At 44.3% G+C, this 18,613-nt stretch overlaps 1 long non-coding RNA gene across 1 annotated transcript; it reads left to right on the forward strand.

Annotated features, from left to right (window-relative positions):
• The first annotated feature begins 14,686 nt into the window (after positions 1 to 14,686).
• LOC118238680 lies at positions 14,687 to 18,075 on the forward strand. Its single transcript, XR_004771340.1, has 2 exons — positions 14,687 to 15,150; positions 16,964 to 18,075. It is a non-coding gene; the product is annotated as an uncharacterized LOC118238680 (long non-coding RNA).
• Positions 18,076 to 18,613: the final 538 nt, after the last annotated feature.

The raw sequence follows: 18,613 nt of genomic DNA on the forward strand, positions 1-18,613 counted from the left end.
TTGATCTCTCTGTCTACTTTCCATGTTAGTAGTGGCATCTGGAAAGAATTCTGAATGACCTTCAGAATTGGGCCCAATGTAGACAACTAATTTCTGTCTCTAATTCTCACAAAAGAAATCTCCCAACTGTGTTACTATTATTCATTTCCCAGGAGAAGGAATCTCACTCAGTGAAGTTATTAAATAACTCACTCTGAAGACTTGCAGGTAGAAAAACTTACTTAGTTGCATGTAGAGCCAAGTCTGGCTAAATTCCCTCAAACCTGGTAGACGGAGAGGAGCTATGGAAAGGGTAAGACTCAAACCTGGTAGACGGAGAGGAGCTATGGAAAGGGTAAGACTTGTGTTTTGCAGAAGCAACTCTTGGAAGGCAGAGGTTCCTTGGGGCCAACCACAGCCGATGTTGGGTCTCAAGGGAAACCATACAGTAAGGACCTGAGATGGGGACCAAGTGGATGCAAAAAGGCAGGTCCTCACTGCAGCTTGGCGGGGGTGGGGGAATGTTGAGCATGGAGGGGGGGAGCTTGAACGCTGAGGATGGCTGTCTTCTTCGATGTAGAGAACTAACAGATACAAGGCCCAGAATTGTGGCCGTTCCTGAGGGACATGGATCCCTCACCTGCAAGAGCCTGCAAGTCTATAAACTAAGCCCAGCCTACTGTGGGTACCCCATAAACATTTATCACAGGAATGCATGGATGGTTTAAGATATTTCCTCTGATGTTTGCTCAGCTCTGACTTGGAGCAGCTGTTGGCTCCTGAGAAGGGATTACCCAGTGTGGACCACTCTCCTTAATTAATACTGTTGAGGATCTGCAGGGCGGCAGTGTCTTAGGAACAGACTGTGGGTAGCTTGTTCACTGTTCCTTTTACGTTTAGGTTTGTAGAGTGGACCCTCAGAACATTTTTTTATTTCTGTTGAATCCTTCTCCCGTATAGTAGAAAAACCCAAACCCCAAACTGGAGGCCATCCTTAGACACAGTGTACGAATTTAAATCTTTAAACGGATCCAGAAGCTGCTTGCTTGCCTCTTAACCGAAACTGGAAATGATTTAATCAAATCCGAGGAAAGAATACAGAAAGCAGCAGAACACGCTGAGATACAAGGGTTTCTCCGCAGAGGGATTCTGCATTTGAACCAACTGTAGTTCAGAAACCCAGATATGTCTAATTGCATAAAGACGATTCAAATTCCACGTTCATGTCCAAGGCTCTCTTCCTCTAGGCTATTCAACATTGGCCACCGTCTCCCACACAGCATTTGGTTTTCATGTCTCCTTGGCCTGTTAACATTTCTTATTCATGTATCAGCCTGGTGGCTTTGGGGTGGGGTGGATGGAGAGTGGGAAATGTGAGGGGTAAGAAAGTCTGCTCACAGGGCAGGAGGGCAGGTTTGCATTAACCCTTCATGGGCAGCTCTGAGGCACGTCTCTAATCTTGCATCGAGTCACCTTCTCATTGAGAGAACTTCGGCACCTTACTGCTCTAAAATGCATAGTTTTAGAAGGACCTTTTACGATCCCTCTTCTTAGGTCTTTTAGTAACAAAAACCTTCTCAGTTTTTTTTTTTTTTTCTTCTGTTCACCGAACAGACAATGTGAGAGTTTTCCGGAAGTTGTCCCAGGACATCGCCAGACAGGGCAGCTTGTCAGTGGTGTGGATTTAGCTAGAATATTAATGAAAGGAAAAGCCTCAGCGTTATTGTGGTCACCACAGTGTTTCAGAACTTCACAGGTCCAGACAACCTGGTTTACATTACCGTTTACCTCCTGGAAGGAGACGGTCGTTTCGAGGCGACATGGTAAGACCAGGCTTGTTACACACCACCACCGTGACAGTGCTCCTATCTTCTAGAGATCTGAAAGGCTTTAAACACACCCACGTAGTTCCCTGCTGAGGGGTTCTGTGTGCAGGGCTGCCACACTCTGCCACACACACACACGATGGGGAAACTGCTTGTTTACCGGTGTGCTCTGTCGATCACTGAAATCAAGAATCTACCTTTGTTGGATAGGTTTGACAATATGTAAGTGGGAAGACCGGAACCTATTGATGTCAAGAATTCTAGAGGTTTTGTTTTCTTTTTTTTCTCTAAGAGTTGGACAAGGACTTACACTTTGTTCCTGGTTACTGGTGTCGCTGGTCCCTCTGCCCTATGTACCTTCCTTTGCAGAAGTAGACGATAGGACTTGTGACTTGCCTTGCCCTCATCCACTGTGTTTACCATTGTGCCAAGGCTATCTCTCGGGAACACCTAGGGCCTATATCCGAGCTCTCCCAGTGACTTCAGAGATCATCTCATGTTGGGACCCCTTTGGGGTCTGCTGTTCTTCTCATAACTAAGGATGACCCACAGTGCCCTTAGGGTCCACTGACTGTCTCATGACTAGGTGTTTACTTCCTGGTTCCCTCCTTCCGACTAGGCCTGTATGCAAAAATGCAAATTATTCACCCATAGTGGGGAGGGGGGGCTTGGGGGAATGGACCTTGATCTGAGTAAATTTCCACTGTGTCTGCTGTTGGTATATAAGTCTACTCCCCTCCTAAATAACTGACATTCTCCTTGCAAGAGTGACTGGCTGTCTTGTTTTTATTCAATTCTCAGATTCCTGAACCTGTGAGAAGGTTGTAGCACTGGCTGTCTCTGTGTGTGTGTGTGTGTGTGTGTGTGTGTGTGTCAAATGGAAGAAGCTGTCAGACCCCACTCTAGATGGTTGTAAGCCGCCATGTAGGGAATTGTTGGGAATTGAACTCAGGACCTTTGGAAGAGCATCCAGTGCTCTCAACCACTGAGCCATCTGTCCAGCTCCAGAGATGCTTTTGATCAATAGACAAGTTGCAAGGTTTTAGAAGTTGATACCCCCAGGACAGGGCTTTGATTTTTTTTGATTCATTTATTTTATTTTATATAAACTAGTGTTTTGTCTCCACGTTGTGTATCTGTACCATATGCAATGTCTGGTGCCTTCTGAAGAGGGCATCAGATGTGATGGAACTGGGGCTGCCAATGTTTGTAAGACACCCTGTGCATGCTGGGAACCCAAGCCAGGTCCTCTGCAAGAACAAGTGCTCTTAACTGCCGAGCCATCTCTCCAGTCCCCAAGACAGGGTTTTGAACTAAGTAGAACGCATTCGAGTTGTACTGAATGTGCCCTCATGTGTTATGATGAGAACGTGATGCCTCTTTTTCTTTCTTGTGTAACATGGACTTTATCTTTTAAGCAGTTTTAGATTCTTAGCAAATCTGAGTAGAGGACCAAGAATTCCTGCATCCCACATGCCTCCACAGGGGTACCACCCCTCCCATGGTCAGCATCGGGGGGTAGAAGGACCTGCCTGGACTTCTCTTTGTCACCCACTGTCCACAGTTTCTTAAGGAGTTTATTCTGGGAGGTGTATCACTGTGGATTTTGACAAAAGCGGAGCTACTCGTGTGTCTATCATCCACTTTACTTCTCCTTAAGGATAAATTCCAGGTTCGTTATTTTTTAAAATCCAGAATGAATATTTAAATCTCACCCCTTTGGCCTCTGATCCCGAGCTGAGCCGCTCTGGAACGCCTGGTGATAATTTGCCACATGTCATCTGCCCGGTACTGATGGGAAAGACATCCCTAGTCAGGTTGTCAGGGGTGGTTCTGCATACCTAACTTCGGAGGCATTGTCATCTGTCTCAGGGGCTCTAGTTGAGGCAGGCTATGTAAATATTATCTATTATTATTGCTGATAATTACTGGCAGCTGGAGCGGTGACAAAGCTAACTTGCCCCACGTCCCAGATGGGAGCCTCCTAGGCCTCTGCTCTTCACTGCCATGTGAACTGCAGTGAACTTGACTTGTCAAACTGCATCTCGATGCCCGGAACAAAATCCCTGTTGCTCAGAGATGTTTCGAGCTGTGAGCAGCAATCCTCATTTGCTCTTCCGAGAAGTTCTGCCCCCACTCGCCCTGCGGGTGCCCCCCCCACACCTTTTTTCCTTCTAAAAACCGTCGAGTGGAATAATCAGCCATAGTTCTTGGTGGGAGGTCCCCTGTGTGCTGCCCTAGATTTTCAAGCTGGCTGTCAGGCCAAGTGGGGGCTGTAGTGTTATTTTAGTGGTGCGGTTGTTGTTTTTAGTTAGCAATTTTCTTCCTTTTCTTTTTCTTTCCCCCTTTTACCCTCTCTGCCTTTCTTGTTCCTTTCTTCTAAATCTCACAGCTGCAGAGCTTCAGACTCTATTTCCTCCCTGCTGGGCTGCAAGGAGAGAATTACCACCCTGGGAACCACAAGGGCCTGAAACGCAGGAGCTGAGCTGGCCGCGGAGCTGAAGGGGCCTTGCTGAAGCTCTTTCCAAGTCATTTGTTCCTCTTCTGGATATTGTCAATATTGGGAGCATTACTGAACCACAGACAGCTCTTTCATCCCTAATTATTTTATTAAATTAAATTAACGCCTTCATTTTGAGAAAGGGTCTCGCGTAACCCAGCCTGGCCTCAGAGTCACCACACAGCTGAGGCTGACCTTGAACCCACAGTCTTTGTGTCTCCACCTCCCCCATGCTAGGATTATGGGTGGATGCTTATAAATGTCTGGTTGGTGCGGTGTTAGAGATCAACCCCAGGGTGTCCAGCATGCCAGACCAACACGTCACCAATTGAACTACATCCCAGCCCCATTTATTTTATTTTAAACCAGTTTTCGTTGGTAATGCATCTGTTGGGTAGTCACCTTCCCACTCCCCTACTTTCCTTGCTATCTCTAAGGACATTATCAGCTCCACGCCCGGTACTAGGCTAGGTAACTGAACAGACAGAAGCAAAGCCTCCGGGAGTCCCAGCTATCCATCACAAGGCCCGCATGCTCTAGCCTTGGATGAGAAAACATCTAGCTAAAAAAACCCAAAGGAAATGCCGGGGAAGAGTAACAAACATGCCATCTCCCTTCCGGTGGGCCAGGGGTCAACATGCTGATATGTGACTGGCTTGGGAAACAGGCTAATGAGATGTCTCAAGTCCTTACCCCCTCTACCAGCAATCTCCATTTAAGCTCTCACTGTCGATCTAAGCTTCCCATGGACTGATAGTTTTAATTTGCAGCTGGCTTCTGGGAGTTGCATTTTGATTGCCCGCTGCTCCACCTGAACAGGGTTCATGATTTCTACACTACTTTCGTGAACTATGACTGGAGAAGCGGTCATCAGGTAGGAGCTATGGGCACTGTGGTTCTTTTGCTAAAGTTATCAGCACGAACGCGATGGAACGGGGACCAAGGGATGCATTAACCATGGAGTTTATTAACCATGGGGCGGGGGTGGGGGGTAAGGGAGAGAGAGGGGTGGAGAAGGGAGAGCCAGAGATGCAAGAGAGAGGCAAGAGAAGAGAGCGTAAGTGGGCGGGGCTCTGTCTATTTAAGGTGTCCTTTGCACCTGTCTGCAGACTGGTACTCAAGGAACCCTGGGCTGACCAGGGCACTGCCTGAGCGCATTCTTCCAGGTGACAGGGAGAGGCCAGCATAATGCCTGAATCCTTACAGGCACAAGAGGATATTTAAAGGGGGGAAAGGGGTTGCTGAATGTGTGAAAACTGGAGATGAGGCTCCAAGTAAGGCAGTTTTATTGGACTGAGGTGGGGGTCTTGTGATTCCTATCGAGGCCCTAGAATGCCACGTAGGGAAGAAGAACGCATTAGCTATTGCTTTAGTCTGTCTGGACAGATGGACGCGTCGTAACCAAGTGGCTGCTGTTCCCTTCAGTCAGTTGCATGCTGAGGATCTTGGTTCAATTTTAGGACTTGCATCCTGCCCAGGTGTTTTTACTTCCTCCTCTACGCTGCTTGTCTTTTATGAAATGCGGATGCAAGCTTTAAACATACCGTGCGATCCAAGGTGGGTTGCCAAATTAGTTCTGAAAGGGGTTCAACGAGGCTGAGCCAGTTAGGACAGCTGAGCCGGTTAAGACGGACCGTTTCAGATCTTTGCCCCGGCGATGTTCGAGGATTTCCAAGATCACTGATTCTCTGTTGAGTATTCCAAGCCCCGAGACCACGTAGTCCTTTTTGGCAGCGCATTCAGGGGGATTCTTGTTCTGAGAAGCCTATCTTTGGAAACAATCTTTTGATGTTTTCCCAGAGTTCTGCATTTGCGATTTGAATGTCTCCTTGGCTTCTGGGGGAAATGTTCCTGCCTTGTGAAACCGGCTTCTCATGGAAACTTCTCTGTCCTATTTGATTCTCTCATTTAACAGAATGAGCTGTCCCATCATGGCTGTCACTTGGCACTTCCAACACCGTTTGGAAGCTGAAGAATTACACACCCAAGTAGGTCCAATGGCTCAGTCGTAATCAAATTATTATTTTATTATTGTTATGTTCCGACCTCTGAATACCAGAGCTATGCTGTCTTCAGTTTCTTCTCTAATGCCTCCCAGAGCATCCTCTAGGGAAACGAGTCTTCTCTTGGGACAGAGTAGGAGAGGTCCAGAGACCCAAGTGTGCAAACTCAGTGCCTCGGTGCTATTCCTATGAACTTTTGGATGCCCGAACATGTCAAAATGGAAAGGAAATGACAGGAACGGAGAGGGAGATCGCAGAAACGGCAGGCATCTAAGAATAGGATACCTCCTTTTTCCACAGCCCAACTGCTGGGACTTGTAGACCAGGAAAGATTTCACCCATGGTGGAAAATGCAAGATTGAAATAGGAGCCCTGCTGTTCTCCGGCGCAGTGGGAGGTCCTCCCTTGTGCTCCTCTTTCCTGGCAGAAAGAGGAAGCGCTAGAAAAATGGCCTTTGAGTTTTGCTATCAGCAGTGGGAAGGCTATGGTGAGTTTGGGTTTGGTTTTAAAAGGAGTGATTAACATCTCTCCAAGGTCACAGAGAAAGCTGCTTGGGGGCCGTGGAGAGGGCTGAGGGACAGATTTGACATAGCTGTCATTACCTCCCAAGGAGGCCCAAAGGGCTTGGAAAACCATCAAAGCAGGAATTCCCAAAGGGCACGGTCAGGAAATTCTTGAAAACAAAGTTTTGTTTGCAGAAGTAGGTTGCAGGATGCCACTGATAGAGCAGTAAAACTTGGGCTTCCAGGATAAAACGGAACCGGAATGACTTATCGATCAAAGGGAAGTGCCCCAGATGTGACAAACACAATTCCTAAGTGGGCCCCTGAGTCCGATGAATGTGCCTTACACAGTAAGCCCGTTCCTTGGAAGAACTCTAGAGTTTAGCACGCACCTGTCATGAACTAGGGATGTGATCCCATGAATACCTAGTGATTTGATGCTGCAACTTCCTGGTACCCCTCTTCACCTCTGTGGCTCTCTTACTAAAAATTTGGAAATTCCCTAGAACATCTTATTTCTGTTTAAGATAAAAGTCTGGCAACCTTAAGGGCTTTGCAATTATAAAGACAAACTTGTCTTCTTTCTTTCTTTCTTTCTTTCTTTCTTTCTTTCTTTCTTTCTTCCTTCCTTTCTTTTTCAGGGCTGTTGAGAACAATGGGGAGACCACAATGCCTCTTCTGTGTGAGAAGAAGCAACTTCAGGAAAGGACCCTGTTGGCTGAACTTGTAGCATCTGTTTGATAAACCAGTTACTGGAGTCAGCAGAGCCAGATACCTGGAGGGAAAACACATCTGTGATGTGGTTCTAATTTTGAGAACATTATGTTTTTTCCCCTCATGGCGTTTCCTTCTCTGAGTTCTAATGGCGCCCTCTTTGGACTCCTTGAACAGCTCTTCACTTGGGAAAGAGTTGGGCTTCCTAGGATCAGGGTGGGTTGATGCTGGCTTGCTGACAGATGTGTCTGTCTATTGTCATTGGCTATGCTCGCTTCCTGTTAGAGCTGATTAGGTGAGAGTTTCCTAAGAACAAAGCAAGATAATAAATGAGAGAATACATATCAAATCATAAGGCAACTTGCAAATATGGCTTATTATGGTGGCACTATCACATATTCCTAAATTGCTTATACCTTGACAGCAGAGAGCTATGAACAGTCATTGTTATCAGTCTCAGAATCCAGCTAGGTAACTTCCATTAACAACACCATTTAATATAGAGATAGAACATTAACCAGGAATAATCTCCCTCTCGAAGTTCAAAAAACCATCATGGCAATAAGAAAGGGAACTTAAGAGATTGGGAGGCTTGCAGGATAGAGGGTTAGGAGACATGAGAGCTCTTAGGAAGGTCACCATCATTCCTTCCTGCAGGAATAAACAGGGAAGGAACTACTTACTGGCAGCTTTGTTGGGAATTCTCCACAGAGGCTGCCATCTGCGGGTGACCACGTTTTGCATGCAAACTGCTTTTGAAAACCAACACAGGTTTCCGAAATCTTGTCCCTAGGTGCCGGATGAGAGAAATAACCCGAGCAACTGGAAGAATCAAGATTCCACCCCCCCCCCCATGGACTTATTTTGTTTTACCAAGATGGTCATGGTAGCCCAGACTAGGCTGAAGCAGCTATGTAGTTTAGTGATGACCTTGAAGCCTTCATCTTTGTGCTGTGATAATAGAAGTGCACCACCACGCCTGGCCATGGGCATTTGAAAGAAAATTACAGGGTCATTTTCCTAAGGGCAGATGCTTTTGGTCTATCTAGCAGCAATCAAGTGACACTGGGAGCCTTGAGGCAGCCTTATTCATGTGGCTGAGTTCTAGATCCATCACAGGATCGAAAATGCGTTTGGAAAACCAGATGAGTTTAGGAAGGCACTGATACGGGGCTTTGAGATCCTTTTTCCAGTGTGATTTATGAAAGAATCAGTGACTTCAGTGTTTTTCCTTCTACCTCGCAAGAGAACTCAGGGACGGTTAATCTTTGATGACAGTCACTCCCCGAAGCTCTGAACTAGGCGTTACCAGACCTCATTAAAGAGTGCCCAGGCTGTCTGTCTGACCAGCTCCGTCTCTTTTCCGGAGTCTCGATTCTCTATCTCCTGCATTTTCCTTTGTGTCTGAGTTTGGCATGTCTGCCTGGGAGTTCTCTCCTTGTGGGTTTGGGTGTGGCAGCGAAGACAAAGACGAACATCCCTCTGGCTGCTCTCCCAGCTGTCTGCTTTCTTCTAGGGCCACAGCAGAACACCTGTGGGAAAGTCACTGCTCACTAGACGGGAGGGAGGAGGAGGGAATCTCGTCTGTCTCAACACCCCAAGCATTTGCTGCCCTCTCCACTCTGTACCCAATTATCTCACAAGATAATAATGCTCATTTATTGCTCTCAAAGTCTCCGCCTTTACTTGATATTATTTCACCGTATTGGCAAATTGTGTCTGCTTTCTCGTGCATGTTTGTCTAAGCTAACATCTTCCACCTGTGGTGAGCGGTGAGCCTACAGCCACAAGGATTACCTCGGAGCTGACTGTTTTTATCATAATGGGTACCTTGAGGACAATGAGGGAATTTATGTATGGGAACATCCATGGGCCCTAGCCCTAGCTTCACAACTGCACATGGTTGTTGCTCAATAAAGATTTGGGGCAACTGGAAATTGAATAATGCCAGGTTTATGCGTATGCCAGGAAAGTACAAAATAGAGGTCATAAATCATGAACGTGTTCATTAAAGACCCAGCTGGAAACCCAGAGTGATCATGTGATGGGGATTACCGATCTCAGCTTTGTTGGTATCAATCATTTCTGCTTGAATTTTCATTCCTTATCGTTTCAACTGGTTGCAAGTGGAGGCCTGGGATATGTAGCCTCTATGAAAGGAAGGACCGGGCATCCCAAGGCAGGCTGTGAAGAGCTATGTCTTTGGGAGACCCAGAAGGCTGCCTGAGAGTCATTGTGGAGCTGTGGAACTGAGTTGGGCAATCTTTTCCATAGTTTCATTGCTGGCTCAATAATTCCCTCATCATCTGTGTATTTCCTTCTAATAAATCTTCTCGTTATGTTGTGTACGCATAGTTCTTTTAATTTCAGACTAGCTCAATTACTCCTCAGAACACTGTACAATTTCTATTGTGAATTGTAATTGCTTTGAGAGACAGACTGGAACTCATTTGCCAGCCTATCCCCTCTAAGGTAATGCCACTCTGTCAACACGCCAATAATTCATGACCTAAGGTTTTAAAATTACTTTTTTTTTTCTTTCTCACTAAGTGAAGGTCATCATTTGGAGTGTCTTTGTGTGTGTGTGTGTGTGTGCATGTATGTGCATGTGTGCATATATGTTGTGTGTGCATTTGTGTGTGTACGCGTGCATGTGTGTGTTGTGGGTGCATGTGTGTGTGTGTGTGTGTGTGGGGTCCTCTCCTTGACCACACCTTGGAGACTCTGTTCTTCTTATAAAGGAATACAAGGACAGCTGTAGGAAAGGAAATTTTAAGGCTAATTTCAAGGCTTCTCTCTGTTCAGAGATGCCACTGACCGGGTGAGTCACAATGCCTCTCTTACCATGATGGCCAAAGCCCTTGCAAAAACAGTGAGCTATCCATACCAGTTATCACAGAAGGACTAACCTTTCATATTATTATGTTAAGCTTTTGGTCAGCTTGACATGTGGTTTGGACCAGTTTGCCTTTTTCTAACATCTTATTAACTCTTCGAGAATCTCGTGTAATATATTTTGAGCATCTCCACCTCTCACCCTTTCCCCAACTCCTCCCAGATGCACCCTTACCTCCCTCATCCTTAAAACTTTGTGTCTCCTTCCTTTTTTTCCTCTAAAACAAAGTGGGCCCAATTTGTGTTGACCATGCCCTCACAGGTATGGGCCATCTACTCTAAGACCACGCCCTTAAAGAAGTCTGTCTCTTCCTTTCCTGGAAGCCATTAACTGGCAATGCCTCCTTAGTAAGAATGGGGCCTTCTGAGCCCTATCTATCTGAAGTAGAAAGGTAACTGGCTGTATCTTCTTCTGTCTTTCAGCTGCCGAGAGTTCCAGTGCAGAAGTCCTGTCATATCAGGGAGAAATGATTTTGCTTTGGTCGTCTACATTGTTAGACTTTTCAATATTTCCAGCCTTTTCTTTCTGGGATGGTCCCTGAACCCTGGCGTAGGTGGGTGGGTAGTACCATTAGCGGCCAAGTACTCGACAGACACTTATTCTCTGGGCATTTGTGAGTTTTTACCCATTGCAAAAAGAGGACTGAAGGCTGCTTTGATCTATGGTCACAAAGCTATAAATTTAGAGGCCGTTTGATACTATGTTCTTTTACTAAAATAATAATAGTAGGTTCACCCATTGGGGCCTGTGAGCTACCCAACCTTGGATTTATGGCCAGGCCTGTGTATTGGGCCTGGTACCCAATCAGAAAGCAGTGAGTGACTTCTTGGTATTTGTACCGCTCCTATACCCATGGGCATATTTTACTGTGTGGTAGACGTGTTTATTTTAGTCTGTGCTAACTAAGCATCTACTATAACCCCAGGCAATTCACCAGGAGCTAAGTATACAGAGCTACATGATGAAAGGTCGGTTTCCAAAGAGCTCATTAGAAGCCTGTCAAATATGAAGTTTCCACATCCACCACTTACTGTAGACCAGATCAAATGTACAGCGCAGAGCCATAAAATCCTTATACTGTTGACTATTGTTATTCGTGTATACCTCTTCCAAGTTTGTGTTCTGATGGTGCCATTAGTAGTCACAAAATTGCTTGCTAGAATCTGGTCGCATTTAGTCAATGTCAATTGACTTGTCCCTTTATCTAAAGGCTACTTCCTTTAGTGTGTGTGTGTGGGATTCCTAAATAAAAACTATTTAAATAGTTTTCAGTTAGAGATAGAGAAAACACTTGAGCTATAACTGTGCCTTTGTCAGATTCAACAAGAACCATTTTTCCACATTTGCTTGTTGCTATGAAGGTCTGTCTTTCTTTGCCACCCATGTGAGTTTCTTTTTTCTCTGATTCAGCTCAAACCTCCCTTATTTTCATTAGCCTTAGTTAACTGACTTGGGCCCCTTTCCAAACACCCAAACACTGATTTATCTGACCATCCTTTGACATGTAGTTTGTATTTTATTAAAAACCATCCATGTTCATGGTTAGGCCATATTACCTCGCCTCTGGTGGCCTTTGAACACCTAACCCAGTACCTCTCATATAGCAAGTACTTAATAAAGAGATCCCATTTGCTAATGGATGCTGCTTTTCGCCTCTACCCCCCACCCCAAGTGTTAGTGGCTCGCATTAATTAACGCCCAGGGCAAAACATGTGAGAATTGCTTGTGCTCATCTAAGACAAATAAAAACCAACACAAACCCTTGAAATCTGAGAGCCTGAAACCTCATCTTGATAAGGGAAGGAACACTTCTATGAGATCAGCCTTCATTCGGGATTTTGGCTTCTTCTTCCGGAATTGGCTCTGTACCACGCCACAGAAAAATTTGTTTACTTCCTAGGACCCTGGGCTGGGGTCAAGATGCCACCCATGCCTGTTTTTGTCATGTTGGGCAATTGAACCTGTTCCAAATACAATGTTATTTTCAAATAATAAGAAGAAGTTAAAAACAAAATGACCACCAGAAAGAAATTGTGTTTTGAGTAGTGAACATCTCTCTATTTTGTTGTTTGGTATTCACATGCAGATTGGCAAAAATTGCTGCGTTATTGGTACTTGGCTGTTCACTATGCAGCGTCTAATTGGAACAATTAAAATGATTCAGAAAAGCTAGGGTTATGAAGTCGAAGCTTGGATTTCCCTGGGAACCATTGAAGATTCTTGGCAGTTTGCATGAAACAGGCCTAGGCCATATGTAGGCAAATAACCATGCATTAAACAAATTTCAAATCTCCATGTAATCTCTCTTGGACATCTTTTCTCTTTTGTTTTCAAGGACAGAAAAAGAGATAGCACATGACACTGGGCATCCATCATGTCCAAGGATGAGATAATGTGCACTGAAGCACAGCATCCTGAAGACATGGAGTTTAAGGCAACATCTTCTTCAACCTCCCCCCTTGTCTCCCTGACTATCTGAGATACTTTCTTCTGGTTCAGATAGATTATGTGATTTTATAAGCTCTGTTCTCAACCCCTTATTTGGCAACAAGGAACCTTTGGTTAGGGTGGCAGGCAGAGAAAACAAAAGGTTAGCCCAGTTGTCCCTCTGAGTACCAGATCTTGTGAGCATATATTTACTGAGAGAACCTTTTTGGGGTTAGGAATCAATAGAGAATTCTTGTATTGTTCCCTTTCCAAGAGAGGAGAAAAGCTGTCATGGAATCAGAACCCTTGGAATTTATTTGTGGCCACAGAGATAATCCCTTTCATAGGAAGAATGAACTAGCTCATTGAACTATCCCAATGCTAAGCATATTATCTCTTACTGAACCTCCCTCTCTCCAGTTAGGCATTCTAGCTATTCAGAAACAATTTGGCTTTTAGAGTGACTCTCTCGTGTGCCATTGTGTTTTAGACTTTAAGGTTGTTCAATTGAATTAAGCCTGGGCCCATGCTTCAACGTTCTCATCTGAAGGAGACTTGGGTTAATCACGGAGCTCGTTGATACTATGGCAGAACGATCTCAGATCAGGTTAAACTGTGTATGTTTGCCCACAAATCCGTATTTGCGTTTGCATCTTAGCCAGTCTTCAGTTCTTGGAAAGCATTTTTCACACATGCTGAGCCTTGGTGGAAAAATATAAACTCCTGGCTTTGAAGGGTGCCATGTATGCAAATGTAAAAACGTGGTAGGATAAAATATATTTCCCAACTGGGCCAACTTTGGCTTCATCAACTTCTCATTTCAGTTGGCATCTATTGCTTCTACTGTTCTGAAAAATGTAAGTGAAGGGTGGGGTGAACTTTACCTGGATAATTTATGTTGTATAGACATCCGTTTGATACTGTCTACACTGTTGATAGTTTATGTGCTTTTTTTAAGATCTTCGCAAGTCAGTGCCTTGCTCATTCTGCCTCTCAGGAAGCAGCTTGGGCGTTTCCAGTGAGATGCTTTCATGTTGGTACCATGCCTTAAGGGTTGGTTCTTCCAAGGGCAAATGACCAAATCTAAATTCAGGAGTGACATGGTGGAAGTGGTTTGGGGTAACCTTATTTATGGAAAGTGTGGAAAGTTGAAAATAACTACTATTAATAGGTGCAACCTAGTTGGGAATTTTGTATGAAAAAAAAAAAAAAGATCACTCAGAAACTTTGAGTTTTGGCCAGTTCTCTTGGGAAGTCCTCACAACTGTCTGTAACTCATGGGTGTAACCATGGAAAAGCATAGTAAAATAATGAAATATCACAAATGCTCATTTTTGTACCAAAACTGTTCAGTGAAACTAGAGACCCAATTCAGAGATGTTAGGGGAATGTTTTCATTTTAGCAGAACGTTTTTTAGCATTGATTTGGATACATCTTAAAGTGTCTGTTTATTAGGACTTCTAGTGATGTGTTTGAATTGTTTTCAAAGCCGAGCAGTGAAGGTGATCCAGGCACTAGAACCCAGAGAATCATGTTACCTGTTCATTTTGCCGGGTACTGTGTGTGCAAAACAGACACACGTATCCCGTGGAGTTTATGTTTCAGGGACAGAGCTCAGTGAAGGGGCCTAACATTGTGCTGGGTGTACAATAGGCACTCACTGTCACCTGGGCATTTAGAAACAGTCCTTATCATCTCTGAGCTTGTACTCTGGAAAGAAAACTGACCCGAAGCTGTTAATAGCCACACGGCAGCACACTGCTGTGACATGGTGTGTATAGTGAGTCACACTGAGTTTTACTGGTCCAGAGAGGAGGACATCAATGTGACTGAAGCCGTGGGCAAGGCCTGGAGAAACAGGATGGGCCTGAACTAGATCGCACAGAGGTTGGGAAGGACCTGACCAAAGAAAGAGAAGGGGGGTGAGGGACTGGGTTTAGAAATTGGTGTGGCTCGATAAAGGGAACTTAGTGGCTTGAGTCGGAAATGCCACCCATTTATGCCTGGCTTTTCTTATACTTAGTGGGAAACATCTGCCCACTTTTTAGCTGGATTGTGACAGAGTGTAATTGATTTGCTGTGTGTGTGTGTGTGTGTGTGTGTGTGTGTGTGTGTGTGTGTGTGTGTGTGATTGCTTTGGCTAGTGGACTACAGCATCCTGCAGCATGGATTGCTGGAGACAGACTAGCAAGAGGGACTTGAGCCTTTCTCCAGATGCTGGAGTCATCCAGGAAGACGAGAGCATCAGACTCAGAAGGGCACAGGAGAGAGGGCGTCCTAGGGAGGGAGACACACAGACTGGTGAGTAGCACAGGAATCCATGAAGATGCCCGAAGCAAAGGACACATGGGTTGTTTCTGAGTGTCAGCTGGGTTTGAAGAAACGTCCACAAGTTCATGTATGAGGGTAGCATTTCTGACCCAGCTTTGTCCACGTAGCTGCTGAGACGCCGTCCAGTCACTCTTCCACAGTTTCCTTTTGCTTTGAGCAATCGCTGGCTTTAGCCATTTACTCAGCAAGAAAAACAGCTGAGTCATTTTCTGAGGGCGCCATCTACCTAGATAATTACTCTGAGGATGGAAATTCTAAACAGAGCCCTCATGCATACTGGTTAAGCTGCTGAAAATATTTGCTACTCAGTGGTGGCAAAACATTCCTTTGCCTAGCGACAGCTTTGGTGGGGTTGTCACACTCATGCGGCAGCCAGGTCTTCCCTGTGTTTTCCTGCCAAGGCCTGAAGCTTAGCAGTTTGCTGTGTGCCTTATAGATTCTTTAAGGACTACTTCAGACTGAACATCTAGAACGTGGGATGTGACCCCTTTGTTGGGTGAACAACCCTTTCACAGGGGTTGCCACTGGAAAGCACAGACATTTAAAATATGTTCACAACAGTAGCAAAATTAGAGTTATGAAGCAGCAACAAAAATAACTTTATGCCCGTGGGTCACCACAACATGAGAAAAATTACATTAAAGGGTCACAGCATTAGGAAGATTGAGAAGCAATGATCAAAGATCTTGCTTTTTTATTTCCACTGTAAGTAACTAAACTTTCCAAACAACAGGTCTAACTTTCTTTTGACATAAGCTCAGTATGTTCTGAAGTATCCAAAGAACTAAGCTGTTTCTTTCTTGGTTAGTCACACAGCATATCTTTATTCTCTGGCTGGGAAGTGGGATTTGTTTTCCCCCTGGGCACCAATTTGCCCAAGAACAGTGCTTTAAATTAATGATGTCTGTGGCTATCCAAACCAAGGCGAGATATCAGAAGGGGAACCCTTGTATAGATGTTGCAGATCATCTGGTCATTGTCTGTTTAATACAACTGACTTTCCAAGTTCAACTTGGACTGTTTCCATCCACGGACATAATGCTGCTCCTTTAGGTAGCACCATTGTAAAACACTGACTTCTGAGCACAAATTCTCCGTTATAATTTATAAGGGCCCATGTTATAGGCCCATGCTGTAGAGGAGGATATCATGCCAGGTTCCAATTCAGAACTTAATTATTATACACAAGACTCCAGCAGAGCGATTTCAAAGTCTTTTTTGAAGAGCTGAATATTCAGTTCTCCGTACCCACAGCTGCCAATTCTTATTTTTTTTTTTTTTTTTAGTGGTCTTCCATTCTCCATTTGCTGAAGATATAAAACCACATCTCAGAACGCATGTAGAAACACTATAAAAAGCATCCATGATTAATAGAACATTTTCAACATTAACTGTCTTAACCAATTCTATTAAAAGAAAACTTAAAGAATATTTCCCCCCTTTTTTCTCCTTCCAAGTTTTAGGGGTGTTCCAAATATGGAAGCCTTCTGTCAGATTCCCCTTGAATCCACGGGAGACCGTGATTGTCACATAAAAAGGCAGAGATTTCTCCTCCTTACCTCCCACATGGTTGCTTTAACCATTTTAGAACTAAACTATGGTGAAGACCTCAGTACACTTAAGGAAATGAAACGGTCCCTGTCATCCAAGGCTGGTACCATTGCACAGATGGCAGGTTAAAAGTGAGGGTATCTTTGTTGCTCCATTGACTTATGTCTGCGTTTCTTCCCTCTCCACGACTCCTCTCTGTCTCAGGATTTCCTCCTCTCTCTTCCCTCTACAGTTCCCCATGTTGAGACCTTTCCTTTTGAAGACTTCATCTCACAGCAAACTGACATGGCAACACCACGGAGGTGGTGACGATCGGGTTTCAAAGGACAACACAGCACGCTGATGAGAAGCAATCACCAGAAAGCAAGGACTCCTAAGCCTTGCAAGATAAAAGGGCCTTCTTTTCTTGGCAAGCTCCAGGGATGATCCGCAATGACGAACGATATGACTGTTATCTTGACACCGTACTCTCCCATGTTGAAACTGTTTATGAGAACCACGCATCATATGAAGAACAGATTGCCAGACGCTAAGTAAATCATTGTAAAGGGTGGTGAGTCAAGTATTGCCAGTTTTACCCACATTGTCATTGTTATGATGTAACACATTCCTCGAGACTGATATTGTCTCCAAATTTGGGCACAAAAGCCTCCCCTTGATCAGTTGGCTGAGAGTCTCTGCCCCCTGATATGTCACACTCAGACCCAGCTGCTGAGACCCGAGCATCCCGATTTGGACACACATCCAACCTGAGTTAAGCACAAAGAACAGCCCAGAAAAGATAGAATATTTTAAAAGGTGTGCGGAGATTACACAAACTGTAAATTTCAACCCTTGCTTAAGCAATAAACCCTGTAATCCTCTCAGCTCTGCTAGCAGTGATTAATAAACAGTGGGTGTGCTAAGCATATGGAAAAATCATCCCATCTGGACCATTTAAAACTAGGACATAGACTTTATCTTTGTTTATTTCATCCTTAGCTAAAAGGCTTATTATGAATTGCAATAATCCAAGAAGCCAACCATGGAGGACAGACAAACTCTTTAGATAAAACCAAAAAAACAAGCTCTGTAGCTGAGTACCAGATGTATTTTTGGGTTTAGCCCTTGTACATATTTAGCCGAGCTTTTCAAGTGGGGAAGATTTGCATGTTTGTTTTGCAATACTAATGAATATGTTTTTGATTTACATTTTAGAAAATGGAAACTTTTATCTTCTTGGGGCTTTGGAACTTAATGACTTCCAGAGGGGAGCTTGTGTCCTCTTTTAACCCTTCACCATGAGAAACGTATCTTGTTCAGAGGCCCAGCCCTGGAACTTGCTGAATAAAACCCTTAAGATAATGTGATTCTAGCGTTTGCTGCCGGGATGGGAAGGGTGAAAGAGCATTTGACGTTCAATCTAGTAAAAACATATGTAAATGGCAAATTATTTTTAAACTGGCTTTAATGTGAATCTTGGGGGTATAAAAATGATTCCACAGATGATCTTTGCATTAGACAAATGAGCACAAGTCTTTGGGATGAACGTTTGCTTTGGGAGGTCGAGTCTTCAGTGTGGCTTCAGCTTCCTCAGAGACAAAGAATGTTGGAGAAGCAAAATGTCACAGTATTTTTAAAAACTATTCTGGAAGATATCCCTGGGATCAGTTCTTCCTTCCTTCCAATTTCTTTGAAGATATTACGTGGAAAAAAAAATCAGTAAACACATTTTACCCCCAAGACTTCCCTTCCTTGTAATTTGGGTTGGACTAGGACCTTATCAGAAATGGAAGAATTTATCCTTGAGGGGTAAGAGTGTTTTAGAAGAAGATACAATGAGAGCTGTGAACTCTCATTATATGACAAATGGTCCAAAGAGATTGCTTTCCTTTAAACTTTC

Source organism: Cricetulus griseus, chromosome 10 (genome assembly GCF_003668045.3).
Source record: "Cricetulus griseus strain 17A/GY chromosome 10, alternate assembly CriGri-PICRH-1.0, whole genome shotgun sequence".
NCBI classification, from domain to species: domain Eukaryota; kingdom Metazoa; phylum Chordata; class Mammalia; order Rodentia; family Cricetidae; genus Cricetulus; species Cricetulus griseus.